At 43.2% G+C, this 14,363-nt stretch overlaps 1 pseudogene; it reads left to right on the top strand.

Moving 5' to 3' along the window:
* The first annotated feature begins 8,964 nt into the window (after positions 1 to 8,964).
* On the top strand, positions 8,965 to 11,889 carry LOC142835851 (AP-2 complex subunit beta pseudogene; annotated as a pseudogene).
* Positions 11,890 to 14,363: the final 2,474 nt, after the last annotated feature.

Below are 14,363 nucleotides of genomic sequence, written 5' to 3'. Positions count from 1 at the left end.
GCCAAATTACTTATAAAGGTAAACCTATCAGACTTACACCTGACTTCTCTATGGAAACCATGAAAGCCAGAAGGTCCTGGATAGATGTACTGCAGAAACTGAGAGGCCATGGATGCAAGCCCAGATTACTATACCCAGCCAAGCTTTTGTTCACTATAAATGGAGAAAATAAAATTTTCCAGGATAAAAACAAATTTAAACAATACACAGCCACAAATCCAGCTTTACAGAAAGTAATAGAAGGAAAATCACTAACCAAGGAGTCCAACAATGACCACAATAAATCAGACATCTAGAGACCCTTCACCAACACAACTTAAAGAAGGGAAACACACAAACTCTACAACTAAAAAAAATGACCGGAGTTAACAACCACTGGTCATTAATATCACTTAATGTCAATGGACTCAACTCACCTATAAAAAGGCACAGGCTAAGAGATTGGATAAGAAAACAGGATCCAACATTCTGCTGTTTACAAGAAACACACCTCAACCACAAAGACAGGTACCTACTCAGAGTAAAGGGCTGGGAAAAGGCCTACCAAGCAAATGGACCTAAGAAACAAGCAGGTGTGGCCATACTAATCTCTAACAAAGTTGACTTCAAACTTAAATCAATCAGAAGAGATGGAGAGGGGCATTTTATAATTATAACAGGAACAGTTCATCAGGATGAAGTCTCAATCCTGAACATCTATGCCCCTAATATAAAAGCACCCACGTACATAAAAGAAACATTGCTAAAACTCAAGGCAGCCATCAAACCGCACACACTAATAGTAGGAGACTTCAACACTCCTCTCTCACCAATGGACAGGTCAATCAGACAGAAACCTAACAGAGAAATAAGAGAATTAATGGAGGTAATGAAGCAAATGGACTTAACAGACATCTATAGAACATTCCACCCAAATAGGAAAGAATATACCTTCTTCTCTGCAGCTCATGGAACCTTCTCGAAAATCGACCACATAGTCGGTAACAAAGCAAACATCCACAGTTACAAAAAAATATTAGTAACCACCTGTGTCTTATCAGATCACCATGGATTAAAGTTAGAATTCAACAACAATGCTACCCCCAGAAAGCCTACAAATTCATGGAAACTGAACAGTCAACTACTAAACCATACCTGGATTAAAGAAGAAATAAAGAAAGAAATTAAAGTCTTCCTGGAATTCAATGAAAATAAAGAAACAACATACTCAAACTTATGGGACACTATGAAAGCAGTGCTAAGAGGAAAGTTCATAGCACTAAGTGCCCACTTAAAGAAAACAGAGAAAGCTCACATTGGAGACTTAACAGCCCACCTGAAAGCTCTAGAAAGAAAAAGAAGCAGACTCACGTAGGAGGAGTAGAAGACTGGAAATAATCAAACTGAGGGCTGAAATCAACAAAATAGAAACACAGAAAACAATACAAAGAATCAATGAAACAAAAAGCAGGTTCCTGGAGAAAATCAACAAGATTGACAAACCCCTATCCAAACTAATCAAACGGCAGAGAGAGAATATGCAAATTAATAGGATCAGAAATGAAAATGAGGACATAACCACAGACACAGAGGAAATTCAGAGAATCATTAGATCTTACTACAAAGGCTATATGCCACAAAACTGGAAAACGTAAAGGAAATGAACATTTTTTTAGATAAATATCATATACCAAAGTTAAACCAGGACCAGGTGAACAATCTAAATAGACCTGTTAGTCGCGAAGAATTAGAAGAGGTTATCAAAAACCTCCCTACCAAAAAAAGCCCAGGACCAGATGGTTTCAATGCGGAATTCTACCAGAACTTCCAAGAAGACCTAATACCTATACTCCTTAATGTATTTCACAATATAGAAACAGAAGAGGCATTGCCAAATTCCTTTTATGAAGCTACAGTTACTCTGATACCAAAACCGCACAAAGACTCAACCAAGAAAGAGAATTATAGACCAATCTCACTCATGAACATCGATGCAAAAATCCTCAACAAAATACTGGCAAACCAAATTCAAGAACACATTAAAAAAATTATCCATTAAGATCAAGTAGGCTTCATCCCAGGGATGCAGGGCTGGTTCAACATACGAAAATCTATCAATGTAATCCATCATATAAATAAACTGAAAGAAAAAAAAACCATATGATCATTTCATTAGATGCTGAAAAAGCATTTGACAAAATTCAACATCCCTTTATGATAAAAGTATTGGAGAGATTAGGGATACAAGGGTCATACCTAAATATAATAAAAGCTATATACAGCAAGCCGACAGCTAACATCAAATTAAATGAAGAGAAACTCAAAGCCATCCCACTAAACTCAGGAACACGACAAGGCTATCCACTCTCGCCATGCCTCTTCAGTGCTTGAAGTTCTAGCAATAGCAATAAGACAACATAAGGGGATCAAGGGGATTCGAATTGGAAAGGAAGAAGTGAAACTTTCGTTATTTGCAGATGATATGATAGTGTACATAAGCGACCCCCAAAACTCCACCAAAGAACTTTTACAGCTGATGAACACCTTTAGTAATGTGGCAGGATACAAGATCAACTCCAAAAAATCAGTCGCCCTCTTATACACAAAGGATATGGAAGCAGAGAGGGAAATCAGAGAAGCTTCACCTTTCACGATAGCCACAAACAGCATAAAATATCTTGGGGTAACTCTAACCAAGGAAGTGAAAGATCTATTTGACAAGAACTTTAAGGCATTGAAGAAAGAAACTGAGGAGTATACCAGAAAATGGAAGGACCTCCCTTGCTCTTGGATTGGGAGGATCAACATAGTAAAAATGGCAATTCTACCAAAGGCAATTTATAGATTCAATGCAATCCCCATCAAGGTCCCATCAAAATTCTTCACAGATCTTGAGAGGACAATAATCAACTTTATATGGAAAAACAAAAAACCCAGGATAGCCCAAACAATCCTATACAATAAAGGATTGTCTGGAGGCATTACCATCCCTGACTTCAAACTCTATTACAGAGCTACAGTGATGAAAACAGTGTGGTACTGGCATAAAAACAGAGAAGTCGACCAATGGAATCATATAGAAGACCCGAATTTTAACCCACAAACCTATGAACACCTCATTTTTGATAAAGGAGCCAAAAGTATACAATGGAAGAAAGAAAGCATCTTCAACAAATGGTGCTGGCATAACTGGATGTCAACCTGTAGAAGAATGAAAATAGACCCATATCTATCACCATGCACAAAACTCAAGTCCAAATGGATTAAAGACCTCACTATCAGTCAGAACACATTGAACCTGATAGAAGAGAAAGTGGGAAGTACCCTACAACAGATGGGCACAGGAGATCGCTTCCTATGTGTAACCCCAACAGCACAGACATTAAGGGCAACATTGAATAAATGGGACCTACTAAAACTGAGAAGCTTCTGTAAAGCAAAGGACACTGTCACCAAGACAAAAAGGCAACCTACTGACTGGGAGAAGATCTTCACCAACCCCGCAATAGACAAAGGTCTGATCTCCAAAATATATAGAGAACTCAGGAAACTAGACTTTAAAATGCTAATTAACCCAATTAAAAAATGGGGCACTGAACTGAACAGAGAATTCTCAGCAGCGGAAGTTCAAATGGCCAAAAGACACTTAAGGTCACGCTCAACCTCCTTAGCGATCAGGGAAATGCAAATCAAAACAACTTTGAGATATCATATTACACCTGTCAGAATGGCTAAAATAAAAAACTCCAATGATAGCCTTTGCTGGAGAGGCTGTGGAGGAAGGGGTACCCTCATCCATTGCTGGTGGGAATGCAATCCTGTGCAACCACTCTGGAAATCAGTGTTTCGGTTTCTCAGGAAATTCGGGATCAACCTACCCCTGGACCCAGCAATACCACTCTTGGGAATATACCCAAGAGATGCCCTATCATATGACAAGAGCATTTGTTCAACTATGTTCGTAGCAGTATTATTTGTAATAGCCAGAACCTGGAAACAACCTAGATGCTCTTCAATGGAAGAATCGATGAAGAAAGTGTGGAATATCTACACATTAGAGTACTACGCGGTGGTAAAAAACAATGACTTCTCGAATTTTGCATGCAAATGGATAGAAATAGAAAACACTATCCTGAGTGAGGTAACCCAGACCCAAAAAGATGAATATGGGATGTACTCACTCATAATTGATTTCTAGCCATAAATAAGGGTCACGGAGTCTACAATTGGTGATCCTAAAGAAGCTAAGTAAGAAGGTGAACCAAAGGAAAAACATATAGTTATCCTCTTGGCTATGGAAAGTAGACAAAATTGCCGGGGATAAAATTGGGATCTTGGGGGTGGGGTGGGATGGGGGTAAGGGGAGATGGGGAGAGAAAAGGGAGAAGGGGAGGATGGGGGGAACTTGGGGAAAAAGGAGGATTGGGATAAAGGAAGGTTGGATAGGGGAGCACGGAAGCACAATTCTTATTTAAGGGAGCCACCTTAGGGTTGGCAAGAGACTTGAACCTAGAGTGGCTCCCAGGTGCCCAAGCCAAGGTCCCCAGTTAGTTCCTTGGGCAGCTGAGGATAGGGAACCTGAAACGACCCTATCCTATAGCAATACTGATGAATATCTTGCACATCATCATAGAACCTTCATCTGGTGATGGATAGAGATAGAGACAGAGACCCACACTGGAGCCCTGGACTGAGCTCCCAAGGTCCCAATGAGGAGCAGAAGGAGGTAGAAGATGAGCAAAGAAGTCGGGACCACGAGGGGTGCACCCACCCACTGAGACAGTGGAGCTGATCTATTGGGAGCTCACCAAGGCCAGCTGGACTGTGACTGAAAAAGCATGGGATAAAACTGGACTCTCTGAACATGGCGAACAATGAGGGCTGATGAGATGCCAAGGACAATGGCACGGGGTTTTGATCCTACGTAATGTTCTGGCTTTGTGGGAGCCTAGCCAGTTTGGATGTTCACCTTCCTAGATATGGACGGAGCAGGGAGGACCTAGGACTTACCACAGGGTAGGGAACTCTGACTGCTTTTTGGACTGGAGAGGGAGGGGGAGAGGAGTGGGGGGAGGGGGAGAAGGGTGGGAGGAGGGGGAGAAGGGTGGGAGGAGGGGGAGGGAAATGGGATGCTGGGAGGGGTGGAAACTTGTTTTTTTTTCCTCCTTTTCTCAATACAAAAAAAAAAGAATATGAATAACTGAAACTAGATTTCTAAGGGAAACTGAAAGTTGATGTACAATAAAGATGAAAAGGGAAATTATCTTATTCAAGTGTTCAGTTTAGAACAATGTGTTAGGAGCTGGAGAAATGGTTCAGTGGTTAAGAACACTTGGTGCTCTAGCAGAAGACCTCAGTCTGATTCCTACACCCACACAGGGTAGCCCACAACTGTCTGCAACTCCAGCTCCTGGAGACCTGACTCCTTGGGCACCTGAATGCTTGTCTACACATATAAACAAGCAACTATACATGAACACATAAAATAAAATACACAAGTATATTTAAGAATTCATTGCATCCATTTATTTGCTGGGGGTGGCGCAGATGTTGGGTGTGGGTGCCCCAGTGCACAAGGAGCAGTCGGAGGACATGAACTGGTTCTTCCCTCCCACAGGTAGGAAGTGTCAGAATCACTGGAGGCTCAGGGAAAGCCTGCTTTAGACCCAGTAGAAGAGAACTCTCCTAAGGTGGGTGGCACAGCATAGAGGGCATTGAACTGCTTGTCTGTTCTGGGGTTGTTTCAAAGTCTGCCTCAGGAGCGCATTGTGCTGGCCAGAGCGCCTTGGTCTTTTTATTCTGTCTAGGGTAACTCAGGAAAGAAATCCACTCCAGTTTAGGTTTGGAATCAAATCTGCAACGTTCTCCATGCCTGCTCTGTGCCTATAGCTCGAGGAGAGAGTCTTCCTTAAAGCTCTCATGTCAAGGCTGTCAGTGTTCGGCAAGGTTAAATATGCATTTTAGAAATGCTGAGTCTTTCTCTTAAAACAGTATAATGTCAAGTTAGCAAAGAGTGGGCTATTTTTAGATTATTTTATTTTATGTATAGGTGTTTTGTCTATGTATGTGTGCATGTATCACATGCCTGACTGGTGCTGTGGATGTCAGAAGAGGGCACTAGATCCCCGGAACTAGAGTTTCAGACAGTTGTGAGACACTATGTGGGCACTGGGAACAGAACGTGGGTCCTCTGCAAAAGCAGCAAGACTTCTAATGACTGAACTATCTCTCCAGCTTCCTGCCCTGAGGTTTCTGATTTTGTCTTTTTTTTTTCTTTAGTTAAAATATTTTTTCCTTAAGTCCAAAGAAAGTAATAATTTTTCCCTGTGTGCTTTCAGCTATTCTTGACGAAACTGTATAAACTGCATTAAGAAGGACTTCTACTTTAGAGGTATTATACCCTGTTATGCTCCTTATAGACAATTTGACATCACAGAAAATGAAATTTCAAATTTCCATTGTGTCATTTTTTTTTTGCCTCATGCCCAGAGTCAAATCTTGCTCAGAGTGAGGTGGATATCAAATTCTGTTGGTCATGGTGGATTATATGCTGGGGTAACCAGGAAGTCTTCCTGATTTATGTAATATTATCTTACTGTTTCTTGAAGATTTACTAACTTTATTAGTCAGTAGTGGGAGGATTCCATCTGAAATTTCCATGATTAATAAAATATGGGTTACAAAACATCAATTGAAATATTAGTTTTAATGACACTTGGCATGCAATCATTTCGAAAACAAACGTAAGCACCCCCATGTTTAAACACTCAAATGTCCCGGGTTGCCTGCTGCATCAGTATTTCTGTATTTCCCTTTCCCCTTAGGTAACTTTGATAAGTGCACCTCCCGCTGGGGCATTCTGCAACACTGATACTGAGAGCATCAATGCAGAAAAGGTGTTGACTGGCAAAGGACTCAGCTTTACAGAGCTACCAACATGGGGACCTTTGCATCTTTCCAAACCTGAGCACCCCATCTATCAAGATTATCCTTTAATAACGAAGTCAGGTGGAACTGTAGCATTGCCATCTTTGGAGCAACTGGCTCCACACATATCATAGCGTTTGGGGAGTAAGGTACTCCACGCATAAGGCATCACAAGCCAGCCATTTCACAGGGATCCGCTAGTGTCCTTTATTCTACTGTCCTCGCAGTTTCCTGAAGAGGCTGGTAAGAAAGCGTGGGCTTATTAATGTGAGACTTAGGATGTTTTATTAATTCAGCTCACATGTATTAATGATGGTACCTAATGTATATTAGGTACTACATTAAGCTATGACAGTACTTTTGGTCCTTTTGGGTATCAAACAACCCTTTCACAGGGTCGCCTAAGACGACTGGAAAACACAAATATTTACATTATGATTTATAACAGTAGCAAAATTACAGTTACGAAGTAGCAACAAAATTAATTTCATGGTTGGAGTCACCACAACATGAAGATCTTTTTTTGTTGTTGTTGTTGTTTTTCCAGACAAGGTTTCTCGGTAGCTTTGGACCCTGTCCTGGAACTAGCTCTTGTAGCCCAGGCTGGCCTCGAACTCACAGAGATCCGCTTGCCTCTGCTTCCCAAGTGCTGGGATTAAAGGCGTGCGCCACCACTGCCCTGCTGAAGATCTGTTTTTAAAGCGTCACAGAATTAGGAAGGTTGAGAATCACTGACTCTAGGTGGTTATTATAGTGAAACACTCATTTTTTATAATAACACTATCGTGTGGATATTGCTAATCTACATACTATAGATAAAATGCTTGAGGCTGGGGGTATATCTCTGTTGTCAGAGTACTTGGCTGGCATACTTGAAGCCCTGGATATAACCCACAGTACCACACAAAAACAGATGTGTAGCACTTGCCTTTACTCCCAGCTCATGGGTGATGGGGTCAGAGAATCAGAAGTTCAAGGTCTCTCCAGTGAGTACCAGGCTAGTCCAGGCTATGTGAGATCCTATCTCAAGGATACGAAAACAAAACAAAATAAAATAGTTCTGTGTCAGTTAGATCTTTTTAAAGTTTACATAAAATATTTAAAATGTAATGCTCTTACTATGTTTAAAAAACAGAAGTTGTTGGATGGTGTTGGCGCACGCCTTTAATCCCAACACTTGGCAGGCAGAGGCAGGCGGATCTCTGAATTCAAGACCAACTTGGTCTACAAAGCAAGTTCCAGAACAGCCGGGGCTTCACAGAGAAATCTTGTCTTGAAAAACAAAACAAAACAAGAGAAAACAAAAAACAAACAACAACCAAAACACCAGAAAAAAAAAGAAAACGGGAAACAAAAGGTCTAGTGAGTATATAACCTTTTCTGAGTTAGGAGAAAACTTGAATTTATTTCCTATAAAAATCTGACAGTAGTTATTCTTTATCATAGATTAGTATATACCTTGCTATTATCTAGATCTGGATCTTGACAGATTCAGGGAAAAAGTCAATGATACAATAAAAAAGAAGTAGAAACTGGCAAAGAGTTTGGACAGACATGCTCTCAAAGAAGATATGCAAATGCCCAATATCTAGCTGAAAAGATGCTCAACACAGCTAGTCACCAAAAAGGTAAACATGTCTCCACCGTGACATGCTACTTGAGGCACACTAGGATTCCTAAAATAAAAAACAGATAAGAGCAAGTGTTGGTGAAGACGCCAAGAACATGGAACTTTCATACACCGTTGGCCTGAGGAAGGCAGCTTAAAAGTTCAAAGGATGTTAAATACCCAGAAACCACTTGTAGGTGTGTGCACAAAAACTCTGAAAGTAGGCCCTCATTTATACTAGTATAGGAATGTCCACAGAGCAGGTTCACAAAAGTCAAGACGTGGTGGAACAGAAGTGGTGGTGCCCAACAGAGAACGGGACTGATAAACAGAAAAGTGACCTACGCATCTGGTAACTATGACTTCACTGTTAGGTCCCAAACCCGGGACATGCCTCACTCAGTTCCTGGAGATAAAAGCTAATTAAGACATGCAAGTTAGAGAAAGAATCGTGACGGGCAGAAAACCATTACACCATCACCCGAGCTGTGCTCTCCGGCTGCCGCCGCCACCCCGCCCTTGCCTCTGGTACACTCTAAAAATCCAGAATCATGACTGACTCCAAGTACTTCACAACCAATAAGAAGGGAGAAATCTTTGAATTAAAAGCTGAACTCAACAATGAAAAGAAAGGAAAGAGGAAGGAGGCTGTGAAGAGGAATGCTGCTATGACCGTGGGGAAGGATGTTTGCTCTCTCTTCCCAGATGTGGTGAACTGTATGCAGACTGACAACCTGGAACTGAAGAAGCTGGTGGACCTCTATCTGATGAACTATGCCAAGAGTCAGCCAGACATGGCCATCATGGCTGGCAACAGCTTTGTGAAGGATTGTGAAGATCCTAATCCTTTGATTTGAGCATTGGCAGTTAGAACCATGGGGTGTATCCGGGTGGACAAGATTACAGAATATCTCTGTGAACCCCTCCGCAAGTGCTTGAAAGATGAAGACCCCTATGTTTGGAAAATAGCAGCAGTCTGTGTGGCAAAACTCCATGATATCAATGCCCAGATGGTGGAAGACCAGGGATTTCTGGATTCTCTGCAGGATCTCATAGCAGATTCAAATCCAATGGTGGTGGCTAACGCTGTGGCGGCATTGTCTGAGATCAGTGAATCTCACCCAAACAGCAACTTACTTGATCTGAACCCTCAGAATATCAATAAGCTGCTCACAGCCCTAAATGAGTGCACTGAATGGGGCCAGATTTTCATCCTGGACTGCCTGTCTAATTACAACCGGGAAGCCCAGAGCATCTGTGAGCGAGTCTCTCATGCTCGGCTCTCCCATGCCAACTCTGCGGTGGTGCTTTCAGTGGTGAAAGTCCTGATGAAGTTCCTGGAGCTGTTACCCAAGGACTCCAACTACTATAATATGCTGCTCAAGAAGTTAGCACCTCCGCTTGTCACTCTGCTGTCGGGGGAGCCAGAAGTGCAGTATGTCGCCCTGAGGAACATCAATCTAATTGTTCAGAAAAGGCCTGAAATCTTGAAGCAGGAAATTAAAGTCTTCTTTGTGAAGTACAATGATCCCATCTATGTTAAACTAGAGAAGTTGGACATCATGACTCGTCTTGCATCCCAGGCTAACATTGCGCAGGCTCTGGCAGAGCTGAAGGAATATGCCACTGAGGTCGACGCGGACTTTGTTGGCAAAGCTGTGAGGGCCATTGGACGGTGTGCCATCAAAGTGGAGCAATCAGCAGAACGCTGTGTAAGCACATTGCTTGACCTAATCCAGACCAAAGTAAATTATGTGGTCCAAGAGGCAATTGCTGTCATCAGGGACATCTTCCGCAAATACCCCAACAAGTATGAAAGTATCATTGCCACTCTCTGTGAGAACTTGGACTCCCTGGATGAGCCCGATGCTCGAGCAGCTATGATTTGGATTGTAGGAGAATATGCTGAAAGAATCGATAATGCTGATGAATTACTAGAGAGCTTCCTGGAGGGTTTTCATAATGAAAGTACCCAGGTGCAGCTCATGCTGCTTACTGCCATAGTGAAGCTGTTTCTCAAGAAGCCATCAGAAACACAGGAACTGGTCCAACAGGTCTTGAGCTTGGCCACACAGGATTCTGATAATCCTGACCTTCGAGATCGGGGGGGGGTTTTATTGGCGCCTTCTTTCAACTGACCCTGTAACAGCCAAAGAAGTAGTGCTGTCTGAGAAGCCACTGATCTCTGAGGAGACAGACCTCCTAGAGCCTACCCTCCTGGATGAGCTCATCTGCCACATTGGATCTTTGGCCTCCAAATGCTTTTGTGGAAGGGAGTCATGGGATTCATTGCAAGCACTTGCCCATTCATCACGGGAGCACTGATGCCGGGGACAGCCCTGTTGGCACCACCACTGCAACCAACCTGGAACAGCCTCAGGTTATCCCCTCTCAAGGTGACCTTCTGGGGGATCTTTTAAATCTTGACCTTGGTCCCCCAGTGAATATGACACAAGTGTCCTCCATGCAGATGGGAGCTGTGGGCCTTTTAGGAGGAGGACTGGATAGATAGCCTGGTAGGACAGTCCTTCATCCCACCATCGGTGCCTGCAACCTTCGCTCCTTCTCCTACCCCTGCTGTGGTCAGCAGCGGTTTGAATGACCTGTTTGAACTTTCCACGGGGATAGGCTTGGCGCCTGGTGGATACATGGCTCCTAAAGCAGTCTGGCTACCTGCAGTAAAGGCTAAAGGCTTGGAATCTCGGGCATGTTCACTCATCGCCAAGGGCACATCTGTATGAAAATGAACTTCACCAACAAAGCTCTGCAGCACATGACAGACTTTGCCATCCAGTTCAACAAGAATAGTTTTGGTGTCATCCCGAGCACACCCGTGGCCATTCATACTCCACTGATGCCAAACCAGAGCATTGATGTCTCTCTGCCTCTCAACACCTTGGGCCCAGTCATGAAGATGGAACCTCTGAATAACTTGCAGGTGGCTGTTAAAAACAATATTGATGTCTTCTACTTCAGCTGCCTCATCCCACTCAATGTGCTTTTTGTAGAAGATGGCAAAATGGAACGCCAGGTCTTCCTTGCAACATGGAAGGATATTCCCAATGAAAATGAACTTCAGTTTCAGATTAAGGAACGTCATTTAAATGCTGACACAGTTTTCAGCAAGCTGCAAAACAACAATGTTTACACTAGTGCCAAGAGGAATGTGGAAGGGCAAGACATGCTGTACCAGTCCCTGAAGCTCACTAATGGCATTTGGATTTTGGCTGAGCTACGGATCCAGCCAGGAAACCCCAATTATACGCTGTCGCTGAAGCGCAGAGCTCCTGAAGTCTCTCAGTACATCTACCAGGTCTATGACAGCATTTTGAAAAACTAACAAATGGGTCCTGTACCCTCCAGCCACCCTGTAATCGGTGCAAGCCAAGAACTCTTAACTGAAAGAAGTCGTACTGCTGTGTAGAGCCTAAACCCAAACACTGCGCCACCCACCCCGGTAGTGACCAGTCGCCCTGTGCTGACATTAGCATTCACCCCGTTGCTTAGGTTAGCTTCCTGTGACGTGTGTAACCACTGCTTCCCTCATTCCCCACTTCTGCCACCTGCGCTGCTCTCAGCCCTTCCCTGTGAGCTTCTCCATGCTGTGCCAATGGCCAGCCTTTTCTACACCCTCTTTTGAGTGTAGTTTGATATTTTGTAATCGAAAGCTCATTTCACAAGCAGAAAAAGGCAACAAGTTAATTAAAGCAAGGAAAAGTGTCACTGAAACATAAAAAAAAAAGACATGCAAGTTAATGGTTAGTCACATCATAAAGGATCAAATTCTTCAATGGTTTCAGAAGTATACTTGTAGTCATGCTAAATTCAAATGGAATTCACTGATGTGGGAGTGTCATATATCAATCTGTTGATTTCCTTGGTTAAGCAATAAAGAAACTGCTAGGCCCATTGGATAGGCCCACCCTTAGGTGGGTGGAGTAAACAGAACAGAATGCCGGGAGGAAGAGGAAGTGAGGTCAGACTCCACAGCTCCGCTCTCCGGAGCAGACGCAGGAGAGACGCCATGCTACCTGCTCCAGGGAAGACGCACACCATGCCCCAGCTCCGACCCAGGATGGACTTAGGCTAGAATCTTCCCGGTAAGCGCACCTAGGGGCGCTACATAGATTATTAGAAATGGGCCAGAGCAGTGTTTAAAAGAATACAGTGTCCGTGTAATTATTTGGGGCATAAGCTAGCCGGAGCCGGGCGGCTGGGGTATTGGGGACGCAGCCCAGCCGCCGCTCCATATTACTACAAATGACGCCCAGACGTGTGGCTAACTAAACCCACTTAAAAAACCTGAGAAGTCTTAAAAAGGGAGAGAGAGTTTAACACAGATTTTTGCTGTTTGTTGGTGGCGTGCTGTAGAGAGATTTCCTGATTCGGCAACAGCAGCAGAAAAAACGCTGTGTCATTTCAAAGAGTGGCTTCCTGGGGCTGTGCCGCCAGTGAAAACTCTGGACTATGTTTGTGTTCCCGCTTGGGATCGGAAGGAGAGTGCTCTGAGACCTTGACGATGACTCAGAGCTCCCCGCCTGCTCCTGGGCAGAAGGCAGAATCAGGCTTAGGCAGGCGGAAGAGCATGGCGGATTTCTGCTGCCATACAGAGATGTGTTTTCAGACTGCGTAGTGCTCTGCGTGTCAGATCTGGATGTAACTTGGATGAAAAGAATTTCTGTGCTGCACGCTCAGTCTCAGAATTAAAGTGCTGAGTGCCGCTCCTACCTGGTAGCCTCAAGAGGCTTCCTGACTCAGCTTTAGCTGCAAAACTCTGCGGCTCATTAAGAAGTCCTGCCACAAAACACTTAAACAGTGTTGATGAAAAGCTGAACACATGCTTTTCGGTTTTCAGCCGTAGCAGGAAAAAAGCTGTGCCGTTTAAAAATGCCGGCTTTCTGGGCTGTCCTGCCAGGGCAAACTCTGACTGTTTGAGGCAGGAGGGCCGGCTACTGAGAGAGGACTTGAGTGTTGTCTGTTGTAGCTTGCTGGCTGGCAGGGACCTTGCAGCCAGTACCTCAGCCATGAGGCTGGAAAGCTAAGGATCCAGCCGGCAAAGCCACGCCTTTAGTCCTACTGATATTGCTCAGTAATTTAAGGACTCATGTGGTCAGAAAAAGAGAGATATACAGTAAAGAGAGATTCAAAGACAGAGAAAATTTCTGAATGGTTTAAAATGTGTTAAAAATATATGCAAGCTGAAAGTTGAAGTTCTTAAAGCAAAAAACAAAGGAAGCAAGTTGTTGTGCTTCGTAGTACACACCTTTAATCCCAACACTTGGGAGGCAGAGGGAGATAGACCTCTGTGACTTGAAGGTGTGGTAGCACACGCCTTTAATCCCAGTGCCTAGAAGGCAGAGACGAACAGATCTCTGTGAGTTCAAGGTGTAGTAGCAAACACCTTTAATCCCAATGCCTGGGAGGCAGAGACAGTCGGATCTCTGAGAGTTCAAAGACAGCCTGGTCCACAGATATATGCTCAAAAAGCAAAAAGTTAACTTAGGAATGTCTCAGCTTAGATTCTTAAGCGCCTAATGATTTAAAGGCGCAAATCAAAAGTGCTCCTGGATAGTAAAAAATTGAAGATTCACAATAGGACAGATTCAGACCACTAAATGAGTCACACTGTTGGATGAATGTACGTAGGCTTGGGAGAGAGAAGAAAAGGAATATAGAGAATAAAGTTAATGTTAAAAAAAAAAAGGTAAAGTCTTTAAAGAGACAGAATAAAGTAAAGTGATAGAGTAAAAATAAGCCGCGTAAAGATGAAAAATTCACAGAGAGTCTGGATTCTTTGTATTATTGTGTTTTCTTTAAAATTTTTGACTGTGAAGGAGCTAAGTACAGG

The sequence above is a fragment of the Microtus pennsylvanicus genome, chromosome 15 (genome assembly GCF_037038515.1).
Source record: "Microtus pennsylvanicus isolate mMicPen1 chromosome 15, mMicPen1.hap1, whole genome shotgun sequence".
NCBI classification, from domain to species: domain Eukaryota; kingdom Metazoa; phylum Chordata; class Mammalia; order Rodentia; family Cricetidae; genus Microtus; species Microtus pennsylvanicus.
The sequence above is the reverse complement of the archived record's forward strand: the minus strand, read 5'-3'. Positions and strand labels throughout refer to the sequence as shown.